Here is a 10,147-nt window from a genome sequence, read left to right on the forward strand (position 1 = left end):
ATCTTAGTTTGAATTACTTAGTTTAACATTTCTATCCCCTGGTTAGAGAATGCCTCCTCTTCCTGAATTATAAATACATATCTTAGTTTGAAGAATGAATCTCCCTAAAGGCATATTTTTTATATCTCAATATTTAAGATACATTATTTAATAGGGGAGAATGATGAAAGAGGTGATATCAATCAAGATGCATTATACTTATATAAAAATTGGTTGAATGATAAACGCTTTGTACAACTACTTAAAGATAATAAAACATAATTTTTTGACAGTCTTGGGGCTTGAACTCAGGGCCTGGGCACTGTCCCTTGAGCTTCTTTTGCTCAAGGCTAACACTCTATCACTTGAGCTACTTCTGGCTTTTTCTGTTTATGTGGTCCTGGGGAATTGAACCCAGGGCTTCATGCATTCTAGGCAAGCACTCTATCACTAAGCCACTTCCCCAGCCCTAAAATAAAAAATTTTAAAAAGATATATTTGCTTCCTCTATTTTTTCTTATTTCAGAGATACTTTCCTCTCTTCCAAGTCATATTTCAAATCTCTCAGGCTATAAAGACTTCCTTTTGCCTTTATACCTTAAAAACATTCAGAATTCTGTTTAAAACTGAGCAAAGATTCTCTTAGCCCTTTGGAACTAAATAGCTGGTCCATTCATTCGAGCTTTGAATTTCCTAGAATTATGCCTCAAATAATTTCCTCCCAGTTTTTTTTTCTTTTTTTAAACTTGACAAATCTTTCCAATTTTAACGATTACTCTTAAAAATAGATTTCTCATCAGTGTGTTGCTCCAGTGTCTATATCTTCCCTGGGCTCAATTTAGTACTGGCACGTGTGAAACAGGGTGCAGAAGTTATTTGTGATCCATCATCCAGAGGGAAGGCTGTGTCTGACATTTCTATCCCTTGGAACATAAAAGCTAGATGGAAAAAAAAATTCAAACTTCATGCATTCAGGACTGAACGGATTACTTCTCTTGGTTAGTAGAGAATGTCTCCTCTTCCTGAATTATAAATACACTGTCATGGATTGTGTCCTTGAATGACCAGATATTTTCCTCTTCAATCACATTTATTTCTGTGATTTGCACTATTAGTTCCTCATCAAGCTTTTTTCAGTGTCCTACATCAGGCTTACGTCACCTCAAATTCTTCCTAACTACATTTTAGAATGCTCTTCCAAAAGTCTTTTGGTTTTTTAATTCTTTTATTTTTTAAAAAATTCCGTGTGTGTGTGTGTGTGTGTGTGTGTGTGTGTGTGTGTGTGTGTGTGTGTGTGTGTGTGTGTGTGTGTGTGTGTGTGTGTGTGTGTGTGTGTGTGTGTGTGTGTGTGTGTGTGTGTGTGTGTGTGTGTGTGTGTGTGTGTGTGTGTGTGTGTGTGTGTGTGTGTGTGTGTGTGTGTGTTCCATGTTTCTGGAGCAACTTGTAGTCTTGTAGTGTCTGGAATGCTTAAGATTATTACGCAGGCCATTAACATCTCAGGGTTAGTCCTAAACTGTGAGATGAGCCTGAATGGTAATATTCTTTGGGCACACTGGCTGGCTTTGGCTGAGTCAGCACCTAGTGATTTCACAACCTTCCTGAATCCTTTAAAGATGTCACTTAGGATTACCTAAGTATTCATTCAGAAGACATCTTTGAGTGTCTGACATGCTGGCTGTGTGGGCCCTCAAAGAGATCGCAGTTGTCTGTGCCATTGTCACGGTGAGTCTTGTGTCTCTCGGGCTCTATGTGGAAAGCCTCTGCCAATTAATCATGTGATGAGCCAAGATGTTGCCTGCAACCTGTTCTTTCGATACCTTTCTCTTCTCTACGTTCAGAGCTACTTGTCATGGAGAGCTGGGGCCTCGTGGGCTGATGGGGCCATATAGACGGAAGCGCAGACTGGTACTGGAATTGGTTTTGCTGCCAGTTTTTTTTTAATATGCCTTTTACAAAATAAGCTATTTCAATTCTTCTTTCTTTTAAATCTGTAAATAAGACACTTGAACCTAGAGCAAAGTTTCATAGTTCTATCACTTGGTGACCTTGGCACTTCACATTTTTAATTAGCAGCAATGAGGGAAGAGGTTTATACCTGTGTGTTTTTAAATTTAGTGTCATAATCATACATCATAGTGGTGATCAGTGATCCTCTTGGGACAGTGGGGCCGAACCTCTTCTCCCTAAATGCTTTTGTGAAAATATTATCTCAAGGTGAATGGGATCTCTCACCCAGCTAGTAACAAACAGGAATATAGAATTTATATTTTACTGTTCGATGCCCACGTTTTAGTGACGTCATCTAACTTTGCCTTAAAGCACCGCCTATGACTTCAATTCATTAGAAAATTAAGTGACAGTGACATCTGATATGGGCAGATGAGATGGAAAGGTTACATTTGCATGAGTCTCTTGCCTCAGATTTTGGTTATTAACTCATTCAGGGCTATGCTGATTAGACCATACTCTGCCTGAAACTAGGACCTGCCCCTGCATTTTACGGTCCACTGTGAATGGAGGCTGAATGAAGGGGCTCTGGAGGAAGCCGCTCAACCGCAGGAATGGACACGGCATCTGATTTATGGTTATGTCTCCATAGATGTTCTGCTGATGCCTTAGTCACCTCTATTACAATTCTCTTCGCTTCTACTGCAAGCCTTTATTATTTGCTTCAAGCCACCTACACAACTCTTGCTGCCTTCAGATTAAACTAATGACTCTCACACCTCCGTCAGGGAGAGAGCTGAGCTCATGGCGGTGGAAGGATAGCAGCACTCACTGATGGTGTTGAGCACAGTCTGGTGATTTACAGACAGTGAAACCTTCGTGCAACGTGTCTAAGTGGGACAGCTAGCTGGCTGGGAACACTGGGGTCTGAGAAGCCATCATCAATCATGAATCTCCCCCAATGCAAGCTATGACCGGGCATCTTTAAATTGGCCTCGTGTGATCCTTTATTTCACACACCTGCATTTCAGGATCCTGTTTTTCCTTCCCTACAGCCCAGAAGCATGTGTGCAGACCTGCTCATTCTCCCTCTCTTTCAGGCAGCAGCCTTCTTTTCCCAGGCCTACCTTGACCTTATCCCCTACCATCCCTAAGATCTTCCTTTCTGGCTGTGCCTTTAATTCCTACCTCTCCAATAGATTCTTTCCCTTGGTGCAATTCATTTATTAGTCTATTCAGATTAAATAGACTTATTGTGCTAATTTAAGATGTCTGCCCCCCTTTGACATTATAACCATGGAGTATTTTTTTGATTTCCATTTCTCAGAGTCTGTTTTCTTATCTGAAAAATGGAGATCCAAATGATTTACGGTTTTACTGTTGGATGGTCTCTATCAGTGTTTTCAAATTTGTTGTCATGAGCCTAAGTGGCAGCATCCATGGTATACTTTCTTACTTTCCTTGTTAGTTTTAGTCACTTGACTTGCTTAGATCAGTAGAAAGGTGTAAAACAAGTAGCAGTTCCCACCACCGAGGCTTCAAGAAGCATGGCACAGCTGGGCCCTGGTGGCTCACGCCTGTAATCCTAGCTACTGAAGAGGTTGAGATCTGAGGATCATGTTTCGAAGCCAGCCGGGGCAGGGAAGTTGGTGAGACTCTTATCTCCCATGAACCACTAGAAAACTGGAAGTGGAGCTGTGGTTAAAAGTGGTAGAGTCCACCCTTGAGCAAAAGAGCTCAGAGACAGTACCCAGGCCCTTGAGTTCAAGCCCCATGACTGACAAAAGAAAGCATGGAATGGTTCTGATACCTTTGTCTGGGGGTCTGCTGGGAGACGAATATGTCCCAGGGAGCATCTAGTCTGAGAGCCATGAAGAAACACTTGGTATGAGACTGAACATAGGCATGCATGGAGACGAGCCTGCCTGGGCTCACCCAAGGCCAGCTGAACTCGAGTTGACCCATAGATAGATGATCAAGGGGGAAAAAAAATGGTTGCTGCTCCAAGATGTCAAGTTTTAGGGTGATTTGCTATGTAGTATGTTGCAGTAAATATGAGCTATGGCACTACACAAATCTACTTTTCTATTCCACATTTATTCATGTATTGGGTAGCTGATATAATGCAGAAACTTTAATCATAGGTCTCAAGAACACCCCTGTGAATGAAACAAAGAAAAATCAAAAGCAAGATTTGGCAGATGCTAGAAGAAAACGAGGTGGAGTTACGTGACAGGCATTGATGGGGATGTGGACAAATGCACGTTGAGGTTGGAAGGTCAGGAAAAGCCCCTGGGAAGGAAACACTCCATGGGACTGACTGGCAAGGAGCGGGCAGCCTGATCTTGATCCAGACATAGCCCCTGGCTGCTAGGGCGCAAGGGCTAGGGTGGACATGAGTTTGGCCTAGGAACCAACTTGAGGGTCTCACAAATAACCATGAGCTGTCAAATTTGCATGGATAGTATTCCAAAGCCTGACCATTAGACTGATCATCTAGAAATGCCACCAAGCATCAGGAAGCAGGGGAGGCAGAGTAGGAAACAAGGGAGACACAGAAGGCAGATTCTAGGCTGGGCTTCCCGGCTGGTCCCAGGCCTGGAGGGCAGACAGAGGGTCAGATGGTTAAATGTGCAAGTGGAATAGATAGAGATACAACTACCCATTGGTTATGGTCTGTCTTCATTATTGGCCTCTCCTATTTTATATTACTTGGGGTGACGTTTTTCTTTTAATTGTTTTATCGCAGAGAGGTGTTGTTTTCATTAGAGACTAGCAATTTCACAATTTTCCTCACTTTCCTTCCTTTTTTTTTTCCATTTTGTTTTCTTTCCCATTTGTCTAACCAAAGTTCCATGCACACGTGGTTTACGAGTCAATGGATTCTATGAGCCATGTTATAAACCATAGCCATTCTCGCCAGCAACCATCCCATAGTGACGTTTCTCCAGCTCCGATTTTTCCATTTCCCATTTATGTCTCTAAATAACACCGAGGGCTACTTCTCCACTCACCATTTTCAGGTGTTGCGGGAACACGAAGAACACTTAGCTTTCTTCTCTTTCTTATCAAACATGTTTTGTTCTGTAATTACCACCTCTCAGTTTCATGTTGTGATACTTTTGCTTACATAAATGTTCCAGATTTACCTTATTATGTTTGTATACAAGCTGAACTAAGCAATACATTGTATTATAATTGCCTTTCCTTGCTGTAGTAGGCTGGCTTTCTATGATCTTCAATAATTCCTGCCTGCCAGGACCCCAAATTTGGTACACTCACCCTTTGCCCTTGAGCGTGAGTGGTCTTACTAATTTCTAACAGCTAGAATATGGCAGAAACAATGGCTATTTCATCTGAGATTAATTGATATAACAACTGTCTAGCATTTGGGATTATTTTCTTCGCTTACTATGAGGATGGGAGACAGTTCTAAATTCCCATTCTCCTGGTAGCTGCATGAGATCATGTTTGACCGACTGCAAAGGATTATTTTGCCAATTGAACCAGTGACAAATCAGCAGAGAGATCACCTTGATAGGACAGGCTGATGTAAGCATACGAGCCCTTAAAAGCAACAGCAGAGACTGATAAAGGAGACAGAAGGGAAGGGCAATTCGCTCCAAGGACTTCCTCCAAGGAGGACTCCAAGCCCACCATTACCAAGTTGAACACGAAAGAAGGAGGTCACCAGCCAGGGCAAGTGGGTGGCTTTAGAAGCTGATTATCACCCCTGGTCAACAGCCAACAAAGACTCTGAGGATCTCAGTCCTTCAACCACATGACAGTGAATTCTACTGACAGCCTGAATGAGTGTGGAAGTGTGTTTTCCCCCTACAGACTTGAGAGAAAAGCCCAGCCTGGCTGATCATGTGAGATGCACAGCACAGACTTGGAGCCTGCCTGGACTTTCTGGCCTAGAGAGCTGTGAGCTAATAAAGCAGCGTTTGTTCAAGCTGTTTAAGTTTCCAATTATGGGTTACAGTAATGGCCGAAAATGAAGACATTGCCAGAGCTAGCCAACAAGTTCTGCATACGCAGAGTCATCAGGGATGTGATAATGTCAAGAACTCATCATGATAAGATGATGCCAGTGATGCAAGCATCCTCAAAGGATTGCACGAGAGAGATGATTGGCCCCACAAATACCAAGAAGGAGCAAGAACGTTCCTGTCTCCATGGAACATCCTCCCTGGTCAGAAAAGAGAGTCTATGACTGATGATTATTTTTGTGCTCTGCCTAAGTTGACTCATAACAAAGAGAGAATTCATCACTATTGGCTTGAGGGCGGTAGGAAAATTCCATGATGAGCTGACAGCGATTGAATAAACATTTACTAAAACCTTGGTACCAAATGTGCAATCATGAGTGAGTCTTAGTCTCACCAGTTCTTAGGTAAGAAAAAAAGGCTGATTTAGAAGTGAATAGCTACTATGCTGGGTCATCCTCACAGAAGGAGTAGGGGCAGGTCTAGGGTTCTAGAGCTTCTTTAGGGTGCATAGGAATCAGACATCTTTCATTTAGCCAGCACTGGCATTTACTGTTAGTTTCTGAAAATACCAAAGAAGGCATCTGAGTGCTAGTGGTTCATGCCTATAATCCTAGCTACCCAGGAGGCTGAGATCTGAGGATCACAGTTCAAAGCCAAGAAAGTTGTGAAACTCTTATCTCTGCTTAACCCCCCCACACACAGAAGGCCATATTTTCTTCCCATCCACTTATTTGTAATTCCAGTGCAAATCTCAGAGAAGGGCAAGAATGCATTGCCCTTGAGCATTGTCTAAATTTTTATTTATGCTCTAGAAGATCAGGGATCTATGAGCTATTTGGCCCTGTGCTGGACAGATGTGTTTATTCAGTAGCAGATTAAGATTTCCTGAAAGGCTTGGAGGCTTGCTTTTTTGTTCCCAGGAGCACTGTGCTTTTCTGACATGCGCTATTCCCAGAGTAATCTCATTACCATTACTCACTTACTAATTTAGTGAGAGACCATTTGCTCAGGGGAACCCTGTGCATATCTTAAAAATAGCTACACACGCCAGTTTCCTTGATCTTGTCAGGAGAACAAAAAGAGAAAGCTGTGTTAAGTTTTATGTGCAGAAATAATGGCTTCGACATCAACTTGATTTCCTTTGTATATAAATAGGTGCTTAGCAGTACACAACCTGTACTGTTTTCTGTCGACATACTTGTATCTGGGTAGCCTTATTGCACAGTATTGCTGTGCCGAAGAGATCAGAGGCTTATCCTCACCTTTGGTGACAATTCTCAATTGTTATTGACCCCATCAACAATCATCTGCTGCAATGTACCTTGTTGTTGAGGACATAAACTGGAGCAAGGGAGAGACTTCAAGTGACAGTGTGGCTGGAGAGCAAGCACTTGTTTGTAATTTCTGGTGGAGAAGAATAAATAAAAAAGATATGCCCTAAAGAGAGGTTGGATCCGTGACAAGATGATGAGCCAGGCTCTATGATAGAATTTCAGGTAGTGACCAAGATTTCCACAGTGAGAGTGTCTCCCTTGGGGGCAACTGAAATGTGATAAATAGAATTTCATTAGAGTGAATCAGACAGACAAGGGGTGGGGGTGGGGGTTAAATTGGATGAGGAACTCTTATTTAAAGAAACAGGATGGGGAATTCTTATTTAAGGAAACTGTATAAGGTAATGCTAGCTAGAACTAGAATCCTTTTGTGGTTTATAAATATGGTGATTGTGTGTTCACCCCACACGTAGGTAACATGAGTCTCTTCCAAATCTTGTGACAACGTAGACACATTGCTGATCTGATACAAAGGAAAAAGAAAAGTAGCCAAAGGTGCCATCGCCCAGACAGGATATGATGGTGTGAGTGGAAAAGCAACTGTCCTTGGTGATGGACACTCTCCTCCATGCACGGTCGCAGGGGCGGACACCCCTTCCATCGGTGGCTCTCTGACCTTCAGCAGTGGCTTCCAAGGTCTCTGTCCCCTGCGCCAAGTCTTTTGATAGAGCGCAGGTGCACGTGTGAGGCTGTGAACAGCCAGCTTGGGAAGGCAACGCATCAGTCACGTGATCTCTTCTGGCTGAAAGCAAGGCTGAGGGGTGCGGTATAGCTGGGTAGCTCGGATAAGAAAGAGATGAGCAGTTCATCTCTGGGAAGTCTTACGTGGAACTAAAACATGTGGTTGAAACATACTAAATACTGCAGCAACTTATTTTCTTCTTCCTTGGTTGGAGGAGCACTGATCAGCTATGTATTGAAGGTCATATGTTCCAGAATATTCTGCATCTGTTTCCTGAGACCTAAAACCATGTTCTTCTGTGGCATCTATCTGGACCAAGTGTGTTCTGCCTGTTAGCTCACTTCACGTTTGGCACCCTTTCTTGGCTTTGTTTTTCTTTTAATGCTTAACCACATAAAACATCTTAAAAATATATTCCCCCTCACCTTTCAATGGGTTTGAAGCAGGCACTGAGGTTCCCCACGGGGGTGGACGCCGTGAGACATGGTCCAGAGACCCCTTCACTGAAGGATTTGTTGACCCAGCTGCTGGCAGTACCGTCCGTCTGTCCATAGCGCTTAGCTGTCAACTCTTCATGGATTGCTCAGCTGCAGAAAGCTACCTCCTCCAAGGTCATGTCCCTTTGGTTCCCTTACTGGTCTACATCCAGTGTCTGATCAGTCCAAAGGTCTAAAGGTCCGCCATGTTGGTCTAAACTTAGACTGGTTCTGAACAGTCTCATTTTAGCTGTAATGATTGCTGTGCGAGGTCAAGGCAGCTGCTGGCTTGTATCACACACAGCCGGGCTCTTCACCCCCTCCTACCCTGACCTTCCCATGTGCTGAATTCCACCCTCTGACCTCCATTTTGCTACCTGCTTTGTGGAGAATGTACTTGGGATGTCCATATCAGGTACTCTTTAGTGACTGGAAGTTTCATACTGTAGGACATAGAGCAATGTTTGTTGTCCACAGTGTTGGACAGATGCTTAGCCAGTGTCCTTTTCTGCTTAAACTTAAATCTCTGAGCATCATCTAAAAGTTTGTTTTGACCATTGAATTCCTCTTTCCCAACTCTGTGATATTTGATATCTGACACGTACACCTATTGCTTCATCCAGGAATTGATTTTTTTTTAAAAAAACCTAGTTGGAAAGATCGAACCTTTCCTTATAATTGCTACTTGAACATAGCACTATTCAAATGGCAAATTTCTGAGAGCTGAAAATCGATGCTAGGCACCATGTTTTACAACCTTTCCTAGGAAGGCATCTTACGGGACTAGATCCAAATAAATGAATCCATGAAGTTGAATATATTTATTCAAATTTTAACAAAGTTATCCAGAAGAAAACCATTGTGGTTAATTCAGCATGTTTTATTTGTAATGAACATATAGTATCACTCATGGGAGTTGCTTTGTTCACCCATACATGCTTGGAAGTGCTGAAATATTAGCTGCTATACGGATGATTATAGGATTTAAAAAGTCTCTTATTTTCCCTATTCTGAAGATGGAACATGTGTAACTCTAGGGATCAATCAATAAATTTCTCAATTTATTACCTCTTTTTTTGTCTTAAAAATCTGTAAGAAAGCTGGGCAACTGTGGCTCATATCTGTAATCCCCAGGAAGCTGAGACCTGAGGATCACAGTTTGAAGCCAGCCTGGCCAGGGAAGTCCATGAGAACATTAGTAGTAGAACCCTAGCCATGAGCCCAAAATAGCTCAGGAACAGTACCCAGGCTGAGAGTTCAAGCCTTAGGGCTGGGACACACACCCATAAGAACTGGCAATGTTTTGTCCCCAATATTTTATGCAAAACATGAGGATATAGATTGAGTTTATAAAAAAATTAAACTATGCAAAAACCAGATCCTTTAAACGTTTAAAGATTATTTTGTTACTCCTATGTATATTACTTTTACAATAATAATTGATTTTAAAAGGATTATTTTGGATGTTAAAAGTATCTTTTTTTTTTCTTTTTTGGTCAGTCATGGGTCTTGAACTCAGGGCCTGGGTGCTGTCACTGAGCTTTTGGGCTCAAGGTTAGTGCTCTCTCACTTTGAACCACAGCTACACTTTGTTTTTCGTTGGTTAATTGGAGATAAGAGTCTCATGGACTTTCTTGACTGGTCTGGCTTCAAACTATGATCCTCAGATTTCAGCCTCCTGAGTAGTTAGGATTACAGACATGAGCCACCAGCACCTGGCTTGTTAAAAGTAGTGTT

The 10,147-nt window shown here is 42.3% G+C and overlaps 1 non-coding gene across 1 annotated transcript; it reads left to right on the forward strand.

Moving 5' to 3' along the window:
• Positions 1–7,614: 7,614 nt before the first annotated feature.
• On the forward strand, positions 7,615–7,721 carry LOC138839027 (small nucleolar RNA U13). Its single transcript, XR_011375811.1, has one exon. It is a non-coding gene; the product is annotated as a small nucleolar RNA U13 (small nucleolar RNA).
• Positions 7,722–10,147: the final 2,426 nt, after the last annotated feature.

Source organism: Dipodomys merriami, unplaced genomic scaffold, assembly GCF_024711535.1.
Source record: "Dipodomys merriami isolate MVZ:Mamm:240054 unplaced genomic scaffold, mDipMer1.0.p SCAF_29, whole genome shotgun sequence".
Lineage (NCBI taxonomy): Eukaryota > Metazoa > Chordata > Mammalia > Rodentia > Heteromyidae > Dipodomys > Dipodomys merriami.